The sequence below is a fragment of the Ambystoma mexicanum genome, chromosome 6q, assembly GCF_040938575.1.
Source record: "Ambystoma mexicanum isolate Mex_15411 chromosome 6q, UKY_AmexF1_1, whole genome shotgun sequence".
NCBI classification, from domain to species: Eukaryota; Metazoa; Chordata; class Amphibia; order Caudata; family Ambystomatidae; genus Ambystoma; species Ambystoma mexicanum.
The window spans coordinates 898,345,666-898,364,394 of NC_090937.1; positions in this window are offsets into that span (position 1 = coordinate 898,345,666).

The following is an 18,729-nucleotide window of genomic DNA, read 5'->3' on the forward strand; positions in this document are numbered from 1 at the left end:
ACCAGCTCTATCCCCGAGGTCCAAAACTATCTACACACATGAGCACCCCAGTATTGTTGAACCATCCCAAAGCAGTAAGGTGGGTAGATGACACTAACACATCATGAGGTCGCATACTGCAGCACACTGTAGATTCAAACTTGTTCGGTGATATATATCGTCGTTGACATGGGGCACAAGGGGTGCAAGGATTGAAACTTTCTGTTCGCCACATCATTTCGGTGACTTCCCCATCGATCTGGTTACCAGTGCTCGCTTTCACTCTTATTGGGCTCTGTTTTAATGAAAAAAAATGTTCTGGTGTCTAGAGAAATGTGAGAAAGGCACCCGTTAGTGCGTCTGCGAATCCCCAAATGCAAGACTGTTGTTCTCAGTTTCTCTGCCCAGCTAAGCCTTTGCAAATATCTATTTGTTTATGGCTTAACATTTGCATCTGTTCACCCAATAACCTTTACAGTGCATTTCACTGATCTTCTCACAGATCAGCTGTGCACATCCGGGCAGCTTGCACACCGTTGGCGCTACTAGGATCCTGGAACCAGCTGTCCTTTTAATTACAAGAGGGACCTGCGCCAGATGCAGAGCTCAGAATAAAGAGAAAAGTCTTGCTCCAACTTTATCCCCACAAGAAAAGCGTATGTGTTTCATGACAGGTGTGGGCAGCAAAGCCTTCCTATGGAGCAGCCATTATCGACGATTTCCTCGGCACTTGTCATTTTCAAATATAACACGCCTTTTCAGCTGCCTCCCTCTATCTTTTCAAGTTGATATGTAATTAAAATAAAAAAACACGAGTAGGATTCTAAATATAAAGATGACACATTTAAGAAGTAATGGCATTTCTTCAGTTCCTTCTTGCGGGACGCGCATTTTCCAGTGTTTGAATTGCTGAACAGTTAAAATGTCACTTTGTGACGGTTCGTTTTCTGCGGCACACTCTGCCTTAACTGACAGGCTGTCACTGGATGAGAAGAATAGGCCACTTTATCGATATCTGTTAAAAAGAAAACTATTGACACTTTCCTAACTGCCATGGGCCTGATGTGTGAATATGGACTGATATTTTTGATGCCGGTAATTCGTTTCTTCGTTCGTAAAGGTAGCAAAACGTATGATGATCCATTTGTGAGTCATAAAAAAGGTGCCTTTGCAGCCATTGTATTTAAGTATCTTCTTGAATCTTCTTATTTCAGTTACAGTTTTTATGTAACTCAATACTGTAATTTATCACCACTGCCAACCTCACATCCAGCCCACTGCCCGCCTGAGAGTAGGACTGACAGGCACGTCATGCTCACCCCAGTTTAACCAGTTAAGCATCCTGAATGGTATGCGGCACAAGGCAAATAATTAATGTCCTCGTAGGAGTCTCCCCAAACTTGCTCCCTCCCATCCAGGGGAGGACTGGCCTATAGGGGTACTCCTGAGATTTCCTGGTAGGCTTCTGCACCATGGGCCTCTTTTATGTGGTAACATACTTCCACATTTTCTGATAGTACAAAGGTTGGGCTTGCTGATATGGGGCCACTTTTAACTTTATTTCCAGGGCCTCTTTTGGTTCCAAGTCCACCATTGCTCCCACCTCCCCGACACCGCTTTAAGCACCCATGCTAAAGACGGAGTTAAAGTTAAAAAAGGGGGGAAAAAAAACTTTATTCCGACTTGCGATGCGCGTCAAGAACAGGAGTCCTTCTTCAGTGTAGATTCATCAACATTGAAGACGGACCCCTTTTCCCTACGCAGCGTTGCAGGATGGAATAAAGTTAGGTATTTCTTTTTTTTTTTTTTAATGTTATGATTGCCTTTAGCAACCGTGTGCAGTTTACATACAGGTGCTAAAGGCAATATGCCCCTTGGTGGTGGGCCGACCCTATCGGAAAAGGCACTACCTCCAAAAATAAGGGACCCTCACTTTTATCAGGCCCTTAACTTGGGCTGTCGGCCGTTACCAACAGGGTTGGCCCACCGCCTTGGGGCAAATTGCCTCAGTACGTATACATGATACCACTAATGGTGCTTGGAAACACTTTTTATGAAGAGTCGATCTTTAAGGCCCTTCAGCAGATTGAATGGAGCCTGCCTTGTGATGAGGTGCCACTAAGAGTCATGAAGGAGATTTCACCTGACCTTTTAGAGGTGATTACGGAGGCCATTAAGGCCTCCTGCCAAACAGGGTATATTCCACCAGAGTTAAAGGCAGCAATGGCAATCTCACTCCTAAATAAACCTCCACTTGACCCTTCTTTGCCATCTTATGTCCAGCCTATTTCTCTTCTACCTGCTTTTACAAAACCTTTGGAATCACTGGGTTCCCCTCTTCTATTCTCTTTCATTGAATTATCTGATTGTCTTGGCCGAGCCAAGTCTGGATTTCGGCCAGGCAGGGGTACTGAGAGCGTCCTGGTCTCTATCCAGGACGACATGGCCAGGCTGCTTGATGCGGGGGGTGTCGGAGACCTGATATTACTTGATCTACCAGCGGCTTACGACACGGGTGAGCATCCTACACCACTGTCCCGTAAGTCTAGACACTGCCCTCATGAAGTATAGAAGGTATATTATGTTGGCTGAAAACCAATCGCATCATATGCCATACATCGCCAACAAAGAATCGTCAGCATAACCATAGGGCGTCCATTTTTTGCTGTACCATCCGCCATTTGCTTTCTCTTCCTTTCTGTTCAACGCTTTGCAAAATGTATTTTATTCTGAAAGCTCATGCCCAGAGTGAGGCCACAGTCTACATGTTGAGAGACAGGCACAGACAGAGACTCCAAACAGTACAGAAATGCATAGTTTTCCTCCCTCACAAGTCCTTGAAGGTGGGCAGAGAGGCATTTAATCAGCGGTCCAGGTGCCGGCCGGTCTCGCTGAAACTGTAGAAACAGGCAGTTAAACATGAATATTACTTTTCCTAGCGGCCCCCTTTCAGGGCTCTCCTTAGATCAGGCTGACCCCTAGTTCACAAATAGAAACCAGTAGATAACACGCTTTGGAATGTGTCTCTCCTACAAACACAGTAGCCTTGCTGAACAAGTGCCTTAAGTTCTTCATAACAAAGAACTATGTCTGCTTACTGCTAATTGCAACTATTGCTAAAACGAGTAATATAGATTAGGTAAGAAACGTGTCATAATGTGTCATATTTGTCATAATTGTCAATTACCAAACCCTAGCAAGAAGATACATTTTGGGCGGTTTTGATGTGTCACAAAGAGAATGTATGATTGTCTTTTTATATATATAATACTGTTGTAGAATGTTCGCTCTCTTGCATCTCACGAGGTCTGGGTGACACATGTTGCGAGACGTTAGACCCAGTCGGCCGTCTGAGAATATATTGCTTTGCAATGAACCCTAATACTTGGAAATTAAACCTTGTGTCTGTTGTATCACTAGTATATGGTGATTATGACTTGTTTCCATATACAAAGGGTCTTCAGGGCCCAGCAGTCCGGCCTGGCCCGAGTTGGTATACCCGGCCAAGTCTTAGCCTGGTTCTCCTCTTTTCTTTTGAACCAATCTCAATCACTATTGCTCTCTCCTTTCCTTTCTGATTCTTCCTACCTCACTTGTGATGTGCCCCAAGGATCGGCTTTGTCCCCCATCCTCTTCAGTATATACATCTGGGACCTAATATGCCACATCCGCTCCTCTGGCATCCGGTGCTAATCATATGCAGACGACACCCTGATCCTGATCTGATTAGATCTTGATCAGACTGAGGTGTTGTTGCGCCTTCACCACTGCCTGACGGCCGTGGGGGAGTGGATGGACCAAAATTGGCTGAAGTTGAATGGGAACAAAACAGAGGTCTTGGTGGTGGGTTATCCTCTTGACCCTTCACTCTGGATCTCAACCTTTTGGCCCTCTTCCCTGGGTTCTCTTCCTGTTCCTACAGCAGAGTTTAAGAATCTGGGAGTAATGATGACTGCCATCCTGTGTATGGATGCCCAGGTATCTTCGGTCTATCAGACTTTGAACCACATTCAAGGCACTCTGTATTGTGCATCGTTCTCTGCATGACCAGGGGGCAGAGTACCTTCGTACAAAATGTTTATGATATTTTTCAATGCGCTCCCTGAGATCTGAGTTGGCTGGCTTGCTCTGATTACCACCTTTTCTCTGTTCCCGGATTGGAGGACGTGCCTTCTCTATTGCAGCAGCACCATTTTGGAACAAGCTTCCTGCCATTTTGAAAAAAAATATCTAACCATCTGGCCTTTAAGAAGGCTCTTAAAACACATCTTTTTTAACTTGGTGGATGATGGCTGATGGCCGCTTATGGGCTTCTCATCCTCCTCTCCAGCGCCATGATGCCTTACCGCGACCGTGCACTATATAAGAAGTGATAACACAACATGACATAACTTTTTGCTGAAAAGGCGCCATACAAATGTTCAATAAATAAAAATAAATACATAATAAAGTTAAACATGCAGTAAAGTTGATCACCCACATGCCCATAAGTCACATTATATAGTAACAAATGATGGGCTGAAGCCTAAATGTGCACATTCCTGAGAGACTCGTACGTTTAAATATCAATGTGTGTCAGGACTATCCAGAAAGATTAATGTACAAGCATTATGATCCCTCTGCATTTCGTCCATGTTCACTGAGGACTGCAGAGGTGACACGAGGAGAACACAAACCAGCAGACAATAGCAGCCATTGAGACTGGGAGATCACCAGCTGGTTTGACCAACACGGGCACCATTGCAGTCTGGTGCTACCCCCTCAGCCAATATCAATAGCACAATAGCCACATGGACTACCTGTTCATCCACTGTCATTAACCCTGTGGTTTTAACTATCTTCACTGACTCTGCCCTGCTCTTGTTGTTGACACTGCAACCAAAGCTATGGCACATGGGCAGAAATCTTTGGGCAGTCAGCTACCATCCAGGAAGTCTCATGACAGGGGAGTTTCACTCATAGCATAGGTAAACCTCAGTATTACCCACTTTACTTGGTCCCCGCTCCTGAGTGGCTCCAAGACAATACTATCATAGTTGGGACTGAGAGGCTCCACTTCTGCAATGCTCCTAGAGCCCCAGGACGGTTCATCTCCTAGATGCCTATTGATTGTTCAGAGATTTCCCACACTGTCACGCAAACTCCATTACTCTACTAGTGGAAGGTTCAGTATCTCCATTGCAGAGGTATCCCCTGGAGGGTTTTTCACTCCACTGTGATTCCCACATGGAGGCGCAATGTTATCTACCATGTATTTATTTATTGGATACTTATATGGTGTCTATACAACTGAACAGTGTTTCAAGGCACTAGAAGGCAAAAGGGAAGGGAACCCGGGGAGAAAATAAAGCAATAACAATGACAATGAATAAACATTAAAACTTGAAACAGCCCTACTAGGCCTTGTGACATTTGGAACATGGAAGTGCAGAGGAAAAGAGGAGGTACGTTTTGGAAGCGTCTCCAGGGGGGCGTGGTGAAGTGCCAGGGATGCCTGTGGGGGAGGCAATAAGAAAGTGCAAGGGGAAAAGGATGATCCAAGGCGGCAGATGTCAGCCACCCAGCAGTCAGATGTGTGCCCAATGGGCAGTTCAGGGGGTGGTGACTGGGCAGATGGCCTGGACCCTGTTGGACACAGGAGTGGCCAGGCTGCCAGTCTCAGTGGCAGAGGGGTGGATAAACAAGGGAGGGAGAGAGGGAAGGAGTTGGAGAAAAGGTCTTGATTTGTTCGCAGAACTTGAGGTGGTCTGGTTCAAGATGGAGAGACAAAGGGAGGCTGTTCCAGAGGATAGAGCCAGCTGAGGAGAGAGAGATCTGCCCCCAGCTCTCTGCTTGGATAAACCTTTGATTAGCAGAGAGTTGGAGCTCGAAGATCGAAGGGATCGGAATGAGAGTGTTTAGGGAGAGAAAGCTGCAGATAGCATGGTCCCTGGCCCCAAAAGGCCTTATGGATGATGCAAAGGGCCTTGAATGTGATCCTTGCAACCAGCGGGAGCCAGTGGAGGGATTTTAGAGCTGTAGAGAAACAGTCCCTGGGCTTGAGGCCAAGGATAGGTCTTGCATCCCTATTCTGGATCAGTTTAAAGGGGCGAAGGGAGGAAAGGAGCAGGTTAAGGAAGAGGCTGTTGCGGTAAGTCAGCCTGGAGAGGACCAGAGCTCTGGAGACATAGAGTTTATGGGGGAAGGTGAGGAAAGTTAGAAGGCCTCTGAGGAGGTGAAGTTCAGAGTGGGCCTTCTTGGCAAGGTCCAAGATGTGAGGAGTAAAAGAGAGAGAGGAGTCGAAGATGACCCCAAGGTTTCTGGCCTCAGTGGAAAGAGAAGGGACGAGAGCCCATAGAAAGTGGCTGGAGTGCTGGAGGGAAGTGGGGAGCAGGTGCCCCGATAGGAAGAATTTTTGACTTATTGGCTTTAAGACAGAGATCGTTAGAAGCACACCAACACTGAATTGCAGACAGGCAATTGGGAATGATGGAGGAGGAAGAGGAGAGCTTGAAGAAGAGTTGTGTGTCCTCAGCGTACCACTGGAAATGAGGAGAGAAGGCGCATATCAGGTGAGCGAGAGGTGCAAGGTAGATGTGGAAAAGCCAAGGCAAGAGTATATTGCCCTTGGGAACAACACATGCAGAGAGAGTGGCGGGGGGAGAACCCAGGTGCACCTCGGAAGGACTTCAGCGAGGAAGGAGGTCAGCCAATAAAGTGCCCGGTCTGAGATAACAAGGGTATCTTGGAGCCTTTTTATGAGGATAGAATGGTTAACCAGGTCAAAGGCAGAAAGAGTTCATGGAGAATGAGAACAGCATGAGAGTTGGATTTAAGATTTTCAAGCAGTTTTTCACTTGTGTTCAGGAGAGCAGTTTCCTTGCCTCTGGATTATCAGAATCCAGATTGATGGTCATGAAGTCAACCAGTGAGTTCAGTGTGATTGGTCAGATGGGTGAAGACCAACGTCTCCAGGAGTATCCAAGACTGGGAGTAGTAGAGATAGGGCAGTAGTTGGCCGGAACGGAGGAGTCAGATAAAGGCTTTTTTAGGAGGGGAGAATAAGGGAGTGCTTGAGAGACGGAGGGAAAGAGCTAAAGGCTGAGGAATGCGCACAGAAGTAAGCTAGAGCTGGATCAAGAGAGGAGATGTTGTCGTTAATGGATCTGGAGGAGCAGGGAGACACCTGTTTGGATGAGACCCTCATAGAGTGCACTACTCTAGCGACCTCATCGATTGTGATAGGTGAAAAGGAGTAGAGAGTGGGTGGGGTGGAAGAGCAGCCAAGGGAGGCAGGTGGGCAGGGAGAGGAGTAGAGCAGGGAGGGAAGAGAGATTTCAAAATGGCCAAAGTTTTAGAGGTGAAATGGGTGACCACTGCAGTTCAGAGGGCCTGAAAATCGAGAGGTGAGATAGAGACTGCAAATCGGTTGGCTAGTTCCAGATTTTGAAACCTTCAGCCACGTTGTTAGTCGCACCAGAGATGCGAGGCTGGATGTGGGTCCTCTTCTTGAAGCAGACAGAGAGACGGTATTGTCTTTGGAGTAGGCGACTGGCCAGTTTGTCAAATGATGGGCCCAAGGTCTGGCAATTATGTTAAGCAACTCTGCACCTGCGTTTCAGAGAGGCTAGATCAGAGTCAAACCTGCTGCTATGCTTGGATGCAGGTTTCAGGTGGATCCCCATGACAGGAGTGCTGGGCAGAGTGTGTTTCCCTGCTGGAAAATATCACAGAGGTCATTCCTCACTTGTCATTATTGTGGAGGAGGAGCATAATGAGCCTGGCAGAGTGCTGGGCAGAGTGTGTTGCCGTGTTTCCGTGGAGCTGGGAGAGCTGGGGTTGCCTGCCCCCGGTTGCCCAAACAGCAAGGAAGCAAGGACGTCAGCATCAGGAATCGCCAGCCAGGCCGCTGAAAACAAACACAACAATAGTGGTCAAAAACGGAATTGAGTCACTGAGTCCAGTCATTCCCAGGCAAACACAGGAGAGATGATTTGACGAAGATGGTGGTGTGCGCAGGGAAATAACTCATCCACTCTCACATTTGACATCTCACATTTGATATATGGAGTCTGCACCGAAATGAAGCCGCGGCAGCCGTGTTCAGATGCAGACCTGGATGAATCGGCAGCGCCGCGGTTAATGCAGCAAGTACTACAAAATCAAAGGGAAGAAGTTACCCACGCCAAGTCACAAATAATTGGCGCACCCAAGTGCTGTGAAGTGTGAAGTGTTTCAGGACTCTGAAAAAAATAAGGAGGTGAGTGTTGCAGTAGTCGCTACAAAGTATGAAAGCTACGGTGAATGCCCCATTTGTCGCAGCACTGATTGTGGGACACCGCAGGAGGAGGAGAATAGCCAGGGCATGCATTTTTTCACCCCCGACAAGCCTTTTTGGGGTGTCTGATGACCAGGTCTACGGCAGGTATAGGTTCCCACCTCAGATCATCCTAGACCTGGTCAGGGAGTGGTAAGATGACCTTACATCCCCCACCCTCTGCTCTCAAGCATTGAGCCCCTTGGAGAAGGTGCTCAATGTCCTGCATTTTTTGGCCACTGGGTCATTTCAGCGGAATATGCCATAGTGGGGGGGGGGGGTCTCACAGGCCATGCAGTCACGCTGCCTACACCAGGTCTTGGCAATCATGACAGCGCGCCCCTCAGTCCGCAGGCACATATACATGCCCAGAACACCTGCAGAAAGGCAGGCCGTTGTCCAGGACTTTTACAGGGTGGCACATTTCCCCAAAGTGCTCGGTGCCATAGATTGCACCCATGTGGCCCTACGTCCCCCTAGGGCCACTGAGCACATCTACCGAAACCGCAAGCACTGGCATTCCATCAATGTGCAGGTGGTATGCGATACAAAGGGAATCATCACCTCTGTCTATGCAAACTACCCTGGCTCCACCCTTGACAGTTTCATATACAGAATGTCTGCCCTGAGCCAGGCCCTGGAAGCTGGGCAGCATGGCGACACATGGCTCCTAGGTGAGTACAAATGCCTGTGCACGTGCATGCATGTCACATACACACACAAATACACAAACCCCAATAATCACAACCATCATCACCTCTCCAGGGGACAGTGCCTACCCTCTGAGCAACCACATGATGACGCCAATCCGGTACCCCACCACACCACCCCAGGTAAGATACAACGCTGCCCATATTGCAACCAGGACCATAGTGGAGCGCACATTTGGAGTGCTCAAGTCACGCTTCCGCTCCCTTGACCGCTCTGGCGGGCAGCTGCTCTATGCACCCCCAGTAGTGTGCATGATCATTGTGGCAGCATGTGTCCTGCAAAATGTTGCAACACCGCAGGGCATACCGATGGACATGGTGGTACCCCCACATCCCCAACCACAGGCACAGGTGCTACCCATGGGAGGGGACAGGGCATGTGGCGAGGCAGCCCGGACCCAGCTTGTGGCCACATTTTTCACCTAAACTCCCACCACTGCGGAGTGCACACAGGCCTGGCACATATCAGGTGACAATCGATGATGACAAAGAGACAGTCAACTGTCACAACCTTACCACCCTGAGAATGTTGCCATTGGGTGCATCCTTAGCTACTTAAACATAAGCAATCACGTGTGACCAAAAGGCACATATGCAAGGTGTGAATCACACAGACCTGCAAAACAGGCCATGACTATCACTGCTATGTCACCCAAACCCTCCCAAACCACTACATGACATGGCAAGCAATAGCTATACACCAACACAGTACCAATAAGGTACACATTGACATGTGAAAAATGTAAAGTGGCATCACACAATGATGCCTGACATGGAATCAGATGAAATGACTGACCAACAACCTCCCACCCAAAAGAAGTCATACCCAAATGCATTCCAACAGTTGTAGTTGTAACATAACAATGAATGCCTGTCTACATGCACATTGTGCATTGCAAAATCAACACTGCAGCTTCTGTGTGTCGTCCCCACCTCATGCAACACACTGCTCAGCGCACAGCATAGTGAACAGTCATTGTGTGTGACGCACACCCTGAGCATCACATCCAAGTGACAAACTACATCAAAAAGCAAATTACGCATGTACAGGATCCACAATTGGTCATAGATCATGTGCTGCAGGGACACAGTGGGCACCAGAAGGCAAACAGAGTGTACATGTGGACATGGAAGGGTGGTTGTACATGTAGTGGATCATAGAGCGAGTTTGTGGGTCAGTAGGGACACGCACTCAATATATGCATGTGCAATCAAGTGACCATCAGTTTCCTCTACACATCACATGTGAACATTCACCATGTGTACACCCCAGCATGTCAAGCCACAACTATTCCCTCACACCTGAAAGGTAAACACAACCCATGAACAGGCATTGATCAGCAGAATACATCATGTACATAGGACACTGCAATTACAATGCCAGGGTATGCATCACACTGTAGGGCAAGGCAACTGTCAACAACAAAACACCCCCCTCCCTCACAAATCACCATGACCCACTGAACAACTCCACCTGTGTTATCTAGCCTTCATCCTTGAAGTTCACCTGGCCACAGGATCACCCTTCCCCTTTGTCATCATCTCCCACCTTGTGTGCAAAAAGTGTCCAGCACACTCAGAGGCCACCTTGACTTGCAAAAACCCCACATCAGAGAGAACTCAAAGCAGGCCAACACAGAAGCCAAGCAAAAAGCCTGCAGGCAGCTAAACAAACCAGAAGACCCTCCAGTAGATGACTTGAAGTGGCAGTACGTCATAAAGCCAAAGTACTACCACAATGACGTAATAACCAAGGTAGCACAGTAAAACAATGTCACACCAGAATGTGTACCATGTGTGGTACATAACACAGAATAATGCACCACAAACTGATGTGTACTGTCACTGCTCCCGTGTACAGGTGCAGGAGTGGCACGAACCAACCACCCCCACCGTGGTTGGGTGCCTGCAAGGTCAAACGCACACAGGCCTCTGAGACCTTGGTGGGGAAGGAGGGTCAGGGATAAGCAGTCGGGACTGGAATTGCTATATTGGATAACCGGAATGAGGGGCAGGAGAGGGGAGTAGGATTCACATGGGAAAGTAGAAAATGCACAAAACTGTACCACTCACATTAACACATGCTCAAGTAAGCCAAACCTGATCATCATTCACATAGTAACAAATTACTCAAATGGAAGACAAACAGAAACTTATCTCTGGGGTGAGGTCTGGCCTCCTGCCTGCGCACTCTCAGGTCCAGTAAAAGGAGCAGTTTAATGCTGCAAAGCGAGCCACAGTTACTAATCTGTGTGTGCCTATAACACACAAACACACCACCACATATGCCCCAAAGTAACAAAATTCTCTACAAACAAACAATCTGGTGTGGATGCTTCGTACCCATATATAACATTACCCCTGTGATGGTTCGCAAATGAAAGACCAATTTCACACGAATCACACAACATGCAATGTTCCCTGGGTAAGCAGCCAGACGCATATAGCAAGGAATGACTTCAGAATAAGTCGTGTTCCACCATGACCCAAAAAAAGTAGGTAGTGCATGTGTCAAATTCTACATGGCAATGAAATGCACTGCACACAAGTCTGTCCCTTGCTGTCTGTCCCTGTGAGCTGCTTCTTTCCATGTCTCGGAATGCTACATGGCTAATACAAGTGCCTCAATGGACCATGTTGGACCAGAGGGTATGTGCCACTGGCCCTGCAGGTTCCCCAGACAACTTTCCCATCAACTAGCCATTAGTCCACCAACGCATCTCAGCTGTATTGTGCGCTTCATCACCAATATTTGTCCAAGCTCACCGTCAGTGCTGCTACTAAGCATGCATGTGCAACTGGCCAGGTGGAAGGTTTGCTGTGTTGTGGCCCCCCTGTCCTGCTCACCTTGCCTGGAGTCCCTTGAAATACATCAGCTGTTTTCGGATGTATGAGCGCAATCCCTGTGCCTCTGCTTGCGCACAAATGCGCATGTCGGCACCACCAAACGTGTCCAGCTTCCAGACGTCCAATGGCCCATGTCTGCTGGCAAAGGTGGTGTGGAGGCTCATCCCCCTGCAGAAAGGGCATGAAACACATGATTAATGCTTTACAATCATCTGTGTGTGTCTCTTCATGCATTACATGACTGGACGATGTCAGAGACGTACAACACAAATCACACCATCAGTCCATCTTTCGCAGGCAAACTGTTGAACACACCATCTACACCATGAATTGCAACAAGCACATGTACAGTATAGATAATAAACATACTACACAATGAATAGCAATGAATGTACACATCAATCATGAAACCCCCCATCTAGCGAATGAAGAACAGTGGTCAATAACACCCCTATCTTCCCCACTAGGGGTGTTAACACAAGTTTCACAGCAGAAGACATGCCACAGATTTGACAGTCCAGAACCCCGGTGTAATAGGCTGTTACACCGAACCATCCTTGCGAGCCCATGGATAAGGGAAGCAGGAGTGGCATATGTGAGTCAAGGACCCGAAGCTGCAAACACATACACAAGACAAGCTTGAAGGGCGCAGCTGGAACAGACAGTGGATGCTCTCAAAAGCCACAAAGCACCACACCGTCACATGAAAGCACAATAGACAAACAATTTCAAACTATATTAACTAATTACACTAACTATGAAAAACCCTCATTACCTATTTAAACTAACTATCAAAATGAAACTAAACTAACTAAACTAAAAGAAAAATCAAAAATGGCCACATACGACCCGGGGATGGGGAGGCAGGCAGGAGGGGGGAGGTACAGGGTGCTACTCAACAGCCACATGCGTTGATGTTGAGGAAAAAAAAACCTCCATGGGCTCAACGCCTGCACAGCCTGACCTATGTGGGAGATAGGTTGTCGTCTGAGTCTGGCTCTTCCTGGAAAGGAGGACGTGGCACAGAAGCCTGACCACGCCTAGCCGCAGCTTGCCCCTTGTCGGCAGCAAGTCTGCCGGACGGGTGAGCCTGGTTCTGTGCGGCGATCACACGTAGGTCTGCATGCAGAACCTCCCGTGATACACATGCTTCCTCTTGCAAGGTAGCACGTGTAACAGGAAGTTCATCCTGCACGGCCTGGCTGCACAGCTGCTGCACCTCCCGGCAAGCATGTAGCTCAGCCGAGATGCTACGCTCAAGCAGAGCAAACCTCTCCTCTGCCCGCTCCCTCTGGGACATCATAAGTACACCCAGAGTGGATCTGAGGGTAGAATACCCTTGCATCAGGGCCTCCATGTATGCCTCTGCGTGAGCAGCAATTGCTTTACGCAGAGACGACATTTCAGCCTGGCGTGCCCTGTCTGAGGCCACCATATCCAGCCTGAGCGAGCGGGCTGTGGACCGTGCCACCTGCTGCTGGAGAAGCACCTGCCTAGTAGGGGGGAGCACGATTTGGGCCACACGCTCCATGCTCTCAGCGATGTTCTCCATTGCTGCCCCCTGCCGTTCAGAATTGGCAGTCATGTCTTGCTCCCACTCAGTATACTGCGGTTGCACGCAGTGAATGCATTGCTGGGCTTGACCCCTACGGGACCCAAGGACTGGGTGTCCTCGTTGTGTTGGCACCACCCGCAGCTGCACGACTACATGCCCCCGTCGACGTGATGTCCCAGGCACATCAGTGACTGATGTGGAGGGTGACCCTGCATCCCGATCCACCACAGGCGGAGGTTCCAAGACAGTCTGACCCCTCAGTGCAGGTGTCACGGACAGAGGAGTGGCCACATCAAAATCACTCATCCCTGACATATGGACCTGATGCTCATACAACTCGACATGGACACCAGAGTGGTCATCAGGGCTGGACTCATTGCCAGCCAGAGACAAGATGGAATGTAGCACATGTGGGTTTTCGTGGCCTACCACCCCACGACCCCCACTTGTGCCGGGTTGCGGTAGTGATGACAAACCTGTGCCTGGCATGACAACACCATCCTCTGGCTCCATTGCGTCATCATCTGAAAAGTAGAGAGAAAAAAGGTCACTACACATGTTAGAAGCACACAACACACACACACACACAGACACCAAACACATCAAGCAGACATGTCACACACAAAATAGAACCTGCCATGCATGCTGGGTCAACTTGAAATTGCTTCTGTGATTAGGCATGTCGGAAGGTGTCAGTTTGCACTGAAGTGGGTCGATGCAGTGCAGCAAATATGTACGTTACTCACTATCTACATGTACAAGAACTTCATGATGTGTGTCAGAAAATGTGAAGGCAGTGCAAGGTCAACTTCAGGTATCACGTGCAATGTGCATTCAATGGGTAACCACCCCTCCCCCCAAGTGCAAATGCAGGGATGCCTAGCATGGTATCAAAAGGCTGAACATAGACCTGTGTATTGACAGACAGTGTTGACTAGCATCAACTGCATCATGTGAGTCAAGTGACAACACAGCAAATGATGATGGGACAGTAAGCAGGACACATGATGAAACCTTTGGAGTACACCCATGTGTGAAGAAGACACTACACCAGTTGGACAGAGTCATTGACCATTAAACAGCCTGAGGCCTGTGACCCACACCGACCGTCACACCCTAAACATGTGTGTGACGCAGGACTGAGCCACAGTGGAAATGGGAAGGCTGATGAAATGTCATGCAATGTAGGCCCTCCTGGACTCCTACTACAATGATCATCCAGTCAAGGACACATAGGGGCATGAGTGGAATACACATGGATCATGAATGGGCACTCATGTCCCTGCTGGGCATCTGACCTCTGCACAGTCCAAGTGAGACACCCTTCATCAAGTACAAAGGATGTACCACACAGCATATGTCTGGCAGATTGCCTGCTGGAAGTCAGCATGTATACAGGACGCATGAACAGGGAAGTACTCAATGGCAAAATTGAAGCATACCAGTGTTAAGGTGGAATTTGGGTGCAGAGGGGGGCGGAGGGCAAGGGAGCATGCCTACATGTAGTACCCGCATGCAGGCACAGGACACTTGCAAGTCAGTCATGCTATGACATAGTCCCTGGGCTGAGAGGAAGGTCACCCCACGCTACATGCTGAAGGGCCAGTGAGCTGGAACATGGACTTGAGGGGCATCCTGGTGACCAGCATGTGGATAGGGTGCAATAGTGGTGATGCGGACAGTCCTCGTCCGCTCCACATGTCCACCATCCAGCAGACATGCATCAGGGAAGCATTGCATTACTTGCACATCAGAACTATGTACACGTGACATGTAGTGGCAGTCATGCACAACACATCACACAAGTGAAACACACATGTCCACAACAAACATGCAGCAACACTCACTGGACTGGGCATCAAAGTCCGGCATCTCTCCCACTCCTTCGACCGATTCAGTTGTTATGAACTCCGCAACGAGTGACTCATGCGGAGTGAGGTCTTCCTCCTCAGGTGCAGGCCCAATGCCAGTCACCAGAGTCAAGTTGTAATTTGAGGCACGCTTATCCTTAGCGCTGCGTTTAAGGTAATTCCAATGCTTTTTGCACTCTTGTGCCGTGCGCACCTCATGGCCGAATGCACGCACATGTTCCACAACTTGCTTTCAGTGGGTATCACGGTGGGCAGCCGTAGTCTGACAATTAGAACCCACTAGCATGTCACGGCTGTGGCCCAGCACGTAGTCCACGAGGCAGTCCAGTTCCTGGTTGCAGAAAGGCTTCTTCCTCGACGTGCTGGAGGTTGTGGCTTTGTGTGGGGTCACAGCCTGTGCTGCAGGTGCAAACTTCCTCCTCTTGGATTGTGGCGCAGACCCTGGCTGGCAAATGCCGCCCTGATCACTATGGCCAGTAGCACCGGTGGATTGAGCCAAGGGAGTGGCAGGTGGAGGGTCGACCAAAGGCCTGACTTGCGTCAGTGGTTGCTGGGTGCCCTCTAATGGGCCCTGTGCAGCAACATCTGCTGTGGCAGGGTCATTGACCGTGACTGTCCTGGTTGGCAGACTCACAACCGGGGTGTTGTTGGCTGCATCTGCTCCTGCACTTGCCAACACCCGGCTGGTCGGGGCAGCAGATGACATTACTGCCCCAGGGACACGTGTATTGGTCAGAGCAGCCCTGCGTGCACCTACGGTTTCCCTCCTGGCCTGTTGGAAATCTTCCAAAAGCTCTTCAAGTGCCAACACAGCCTGCGCTGGCAGACCCTGATCCTGGGTTGTAGTGTCCACAGCTGCACCTGCAGCTACCACTACCCTTGAGCCTGTGGCAGTCGATGAAACAGACTGCCAGGTTACACGGCTGCCAGTGCCAGATGCAGAAGCTGCATCTCCCGGAACCACAGGGGGTGGTGGCAAGACTGAACCGACATATGGCACAACATTGTGCTCAAGTGGCGCACCCCTGCCTCTTCCCCCTCTGCGGCCACCCTGGACACCCTGGAGTCCCCCTACTCCCTGGTCACCCCGGCCACGTCCCTGACCATGCCCGCCCAGCTGAGGCGCCTCTCACCTTTGGTAGCCTCCCAACCATGGCACAGATGGAGTAGTGACGGCACAGATGGAGGAGTGCCAATGGGAGGTGTACACCACAATTGTCCTGGGCATTTGGAGGGAAGGGGGTGGGATGCAAGATGTTAACAGCACCCCTGCACCTGCAAGGCTGTATGTGACCCCGGTGATGTAGTGACGGGTCACACAATGCTCAGGCACCCCAAAACTGCAGTAAAACCGTGCACGCAACCCTACAGCCTACGTGCGTGGAATCAACATCCCGCAGTACGCAGTGGCATCCAGTAACACAAAAAACGAGAACGCGTGGGACACGCAGGCTACTATGACCTCAAAAACGGGTGCGATACACAGGGGCACCCGCTGTGGGAAAAATAGCGTGCGCGACTAACCGTCTGACTAGCGTGAAAATTAAAAACACGCGTAGCCAATACCCCGCCAAAAAAAGAGATACGTCCTCGATCCGCTGTGAAGTTGTGATGGCGTGCGAAACAACACGAAGCAGCAACACACGTCGGTCTCCACAAAAGGCACGTACAGTGAACTGCTGGCCCCGCTCACATTTAACCTGTGCTGAGGGAAACACCTGCGCGTGTCATGTCACTTATGCATAGACCCTTTCCTCGGATTACACGCATTCACACGTGCACGTGCAGTTTTTTCACGCGCGCTGAACCACTATGCCAACATCACGAGGGAAATGCCTGCGCGTGTAACTTCACAGACGCACTTACACGCTAAGGGCCTTTCCTCGAATTACACGCAGATGTGCAATTTTTTCATGTGCCAAATCACTCTGTGTCAAGCTGGCCACACAACAACACACGGAAGACCACGCTCCTGCCAAGAAGGCTGAATTACTGCCCCTCAGAGCCCCGAGCATGCTCCCACCTGCCATCTGTTGCTGCCTGCCTCCCTGCTGCCCACGTGCCCTGCTATTTTCTGCCTGCACATCAGCCATCTGCAGGGTTGCAGTTGTTGTGACCACCCCTGCTGGAACTGAAGACTCCCGACTGGGATACCATCACTCCACAGCCCAGCCCCAGGACCCAGTTGTCCACCCACACCTGCCTCTGTGGTTGCCATGTCGGGCACACCACCATCTGGCACCACTGGCAACCCCCAGCCAGAAAGGCAGAGGGCCACCAGCTTCAGTGCCAGGGAAGTTGGTGTCCTGGTGGAGCAAGTCCTGGGGCAGTATGATGCCCTCTTTGGAAGTTCTTGCGCCGACTATGAAGGACAGACCAGGATCTGGATGGACATCGTGACTGCCATCAACGAGGAGAGGGTGGCAGTCTGCGAAATGAAACATGTCAAGAAGCGCTGGGAGGACTGCAGGTCCAGGACCCTCGACAAGGCCTGGCGCCTCTTGAAGGCAGCAGATGCCAAGGGGCGCCGGGGCCACCTGTCCGACCAGCAAATGAGGGTCCTGGAACGCATATGCCCAGCTCTCCACGTCCAGATCCTTGAGAGGCAGACCCGTCTGGAGTCGAGCGGTAAGTGTACATGAATACTGATTGGACACTGTGCCTGTCATGGTGTGCCAGTAGTGTGCAGGTTGCACATGTGTTTTTGTAGGGCCATGTATTGATGTGTATGTACAGGGGTGTGAGTCTGACACATGCGAGTCCTCTCATGCGTGAGACTCATGGATGGTGTATGTGTGGGTAAGCATGCAGGCCAAATGCAGATGTGGGAGCACACATGTTTGAATTACTGTGTATGTACGTTGGCATGGTTGTGGTGTCACACATGGATGTTGGTTCCAGCTGCATGTATCTGCACTATGTACATGTGCATGTGTGTGTATTTTACAAGTGTGCAACTGTGATGCAACATGGATGCATGTGACACTGATATGTAGAAGGCTGAATGCCAGATGTGACATGGATGGCGATCTCATCACTGCGACAGTTGGTGGAGATGTACACAGGCATTTAAGTGTGGTGGCGTGTGTGCATGTCTTGTTTACTCCCTGTGTTTCATGTGATTTACGGCTCTCCTTCGGCTGCTCATGCTGTTGTATGTGTATGGATGGTGCTGCCTGGAGCAATATTGCTGTGGAATTGCTCATGTGTGTGAGTTGAAATGACATGTGTGTTGGGTATTGTGATGCCATGTCTGAAGTGTGACACTGCCACTCATGTGCAACTGTCATGTGTGTATCAGTCCATTGTACAGTGCCCTGATGCCTGTGTCCTATCTCTCTCTGTCTGCAGCATCAACTGATGAAGAGGGCGGAGAGGGTGCAGTGGAGCAAGGCGGCAGGGATCGCACCACCAGCCGGAGACGCAAGGCCCGGCTCCACTCCCAGGTTGTCATCTCGCCAGGGAGTGAGG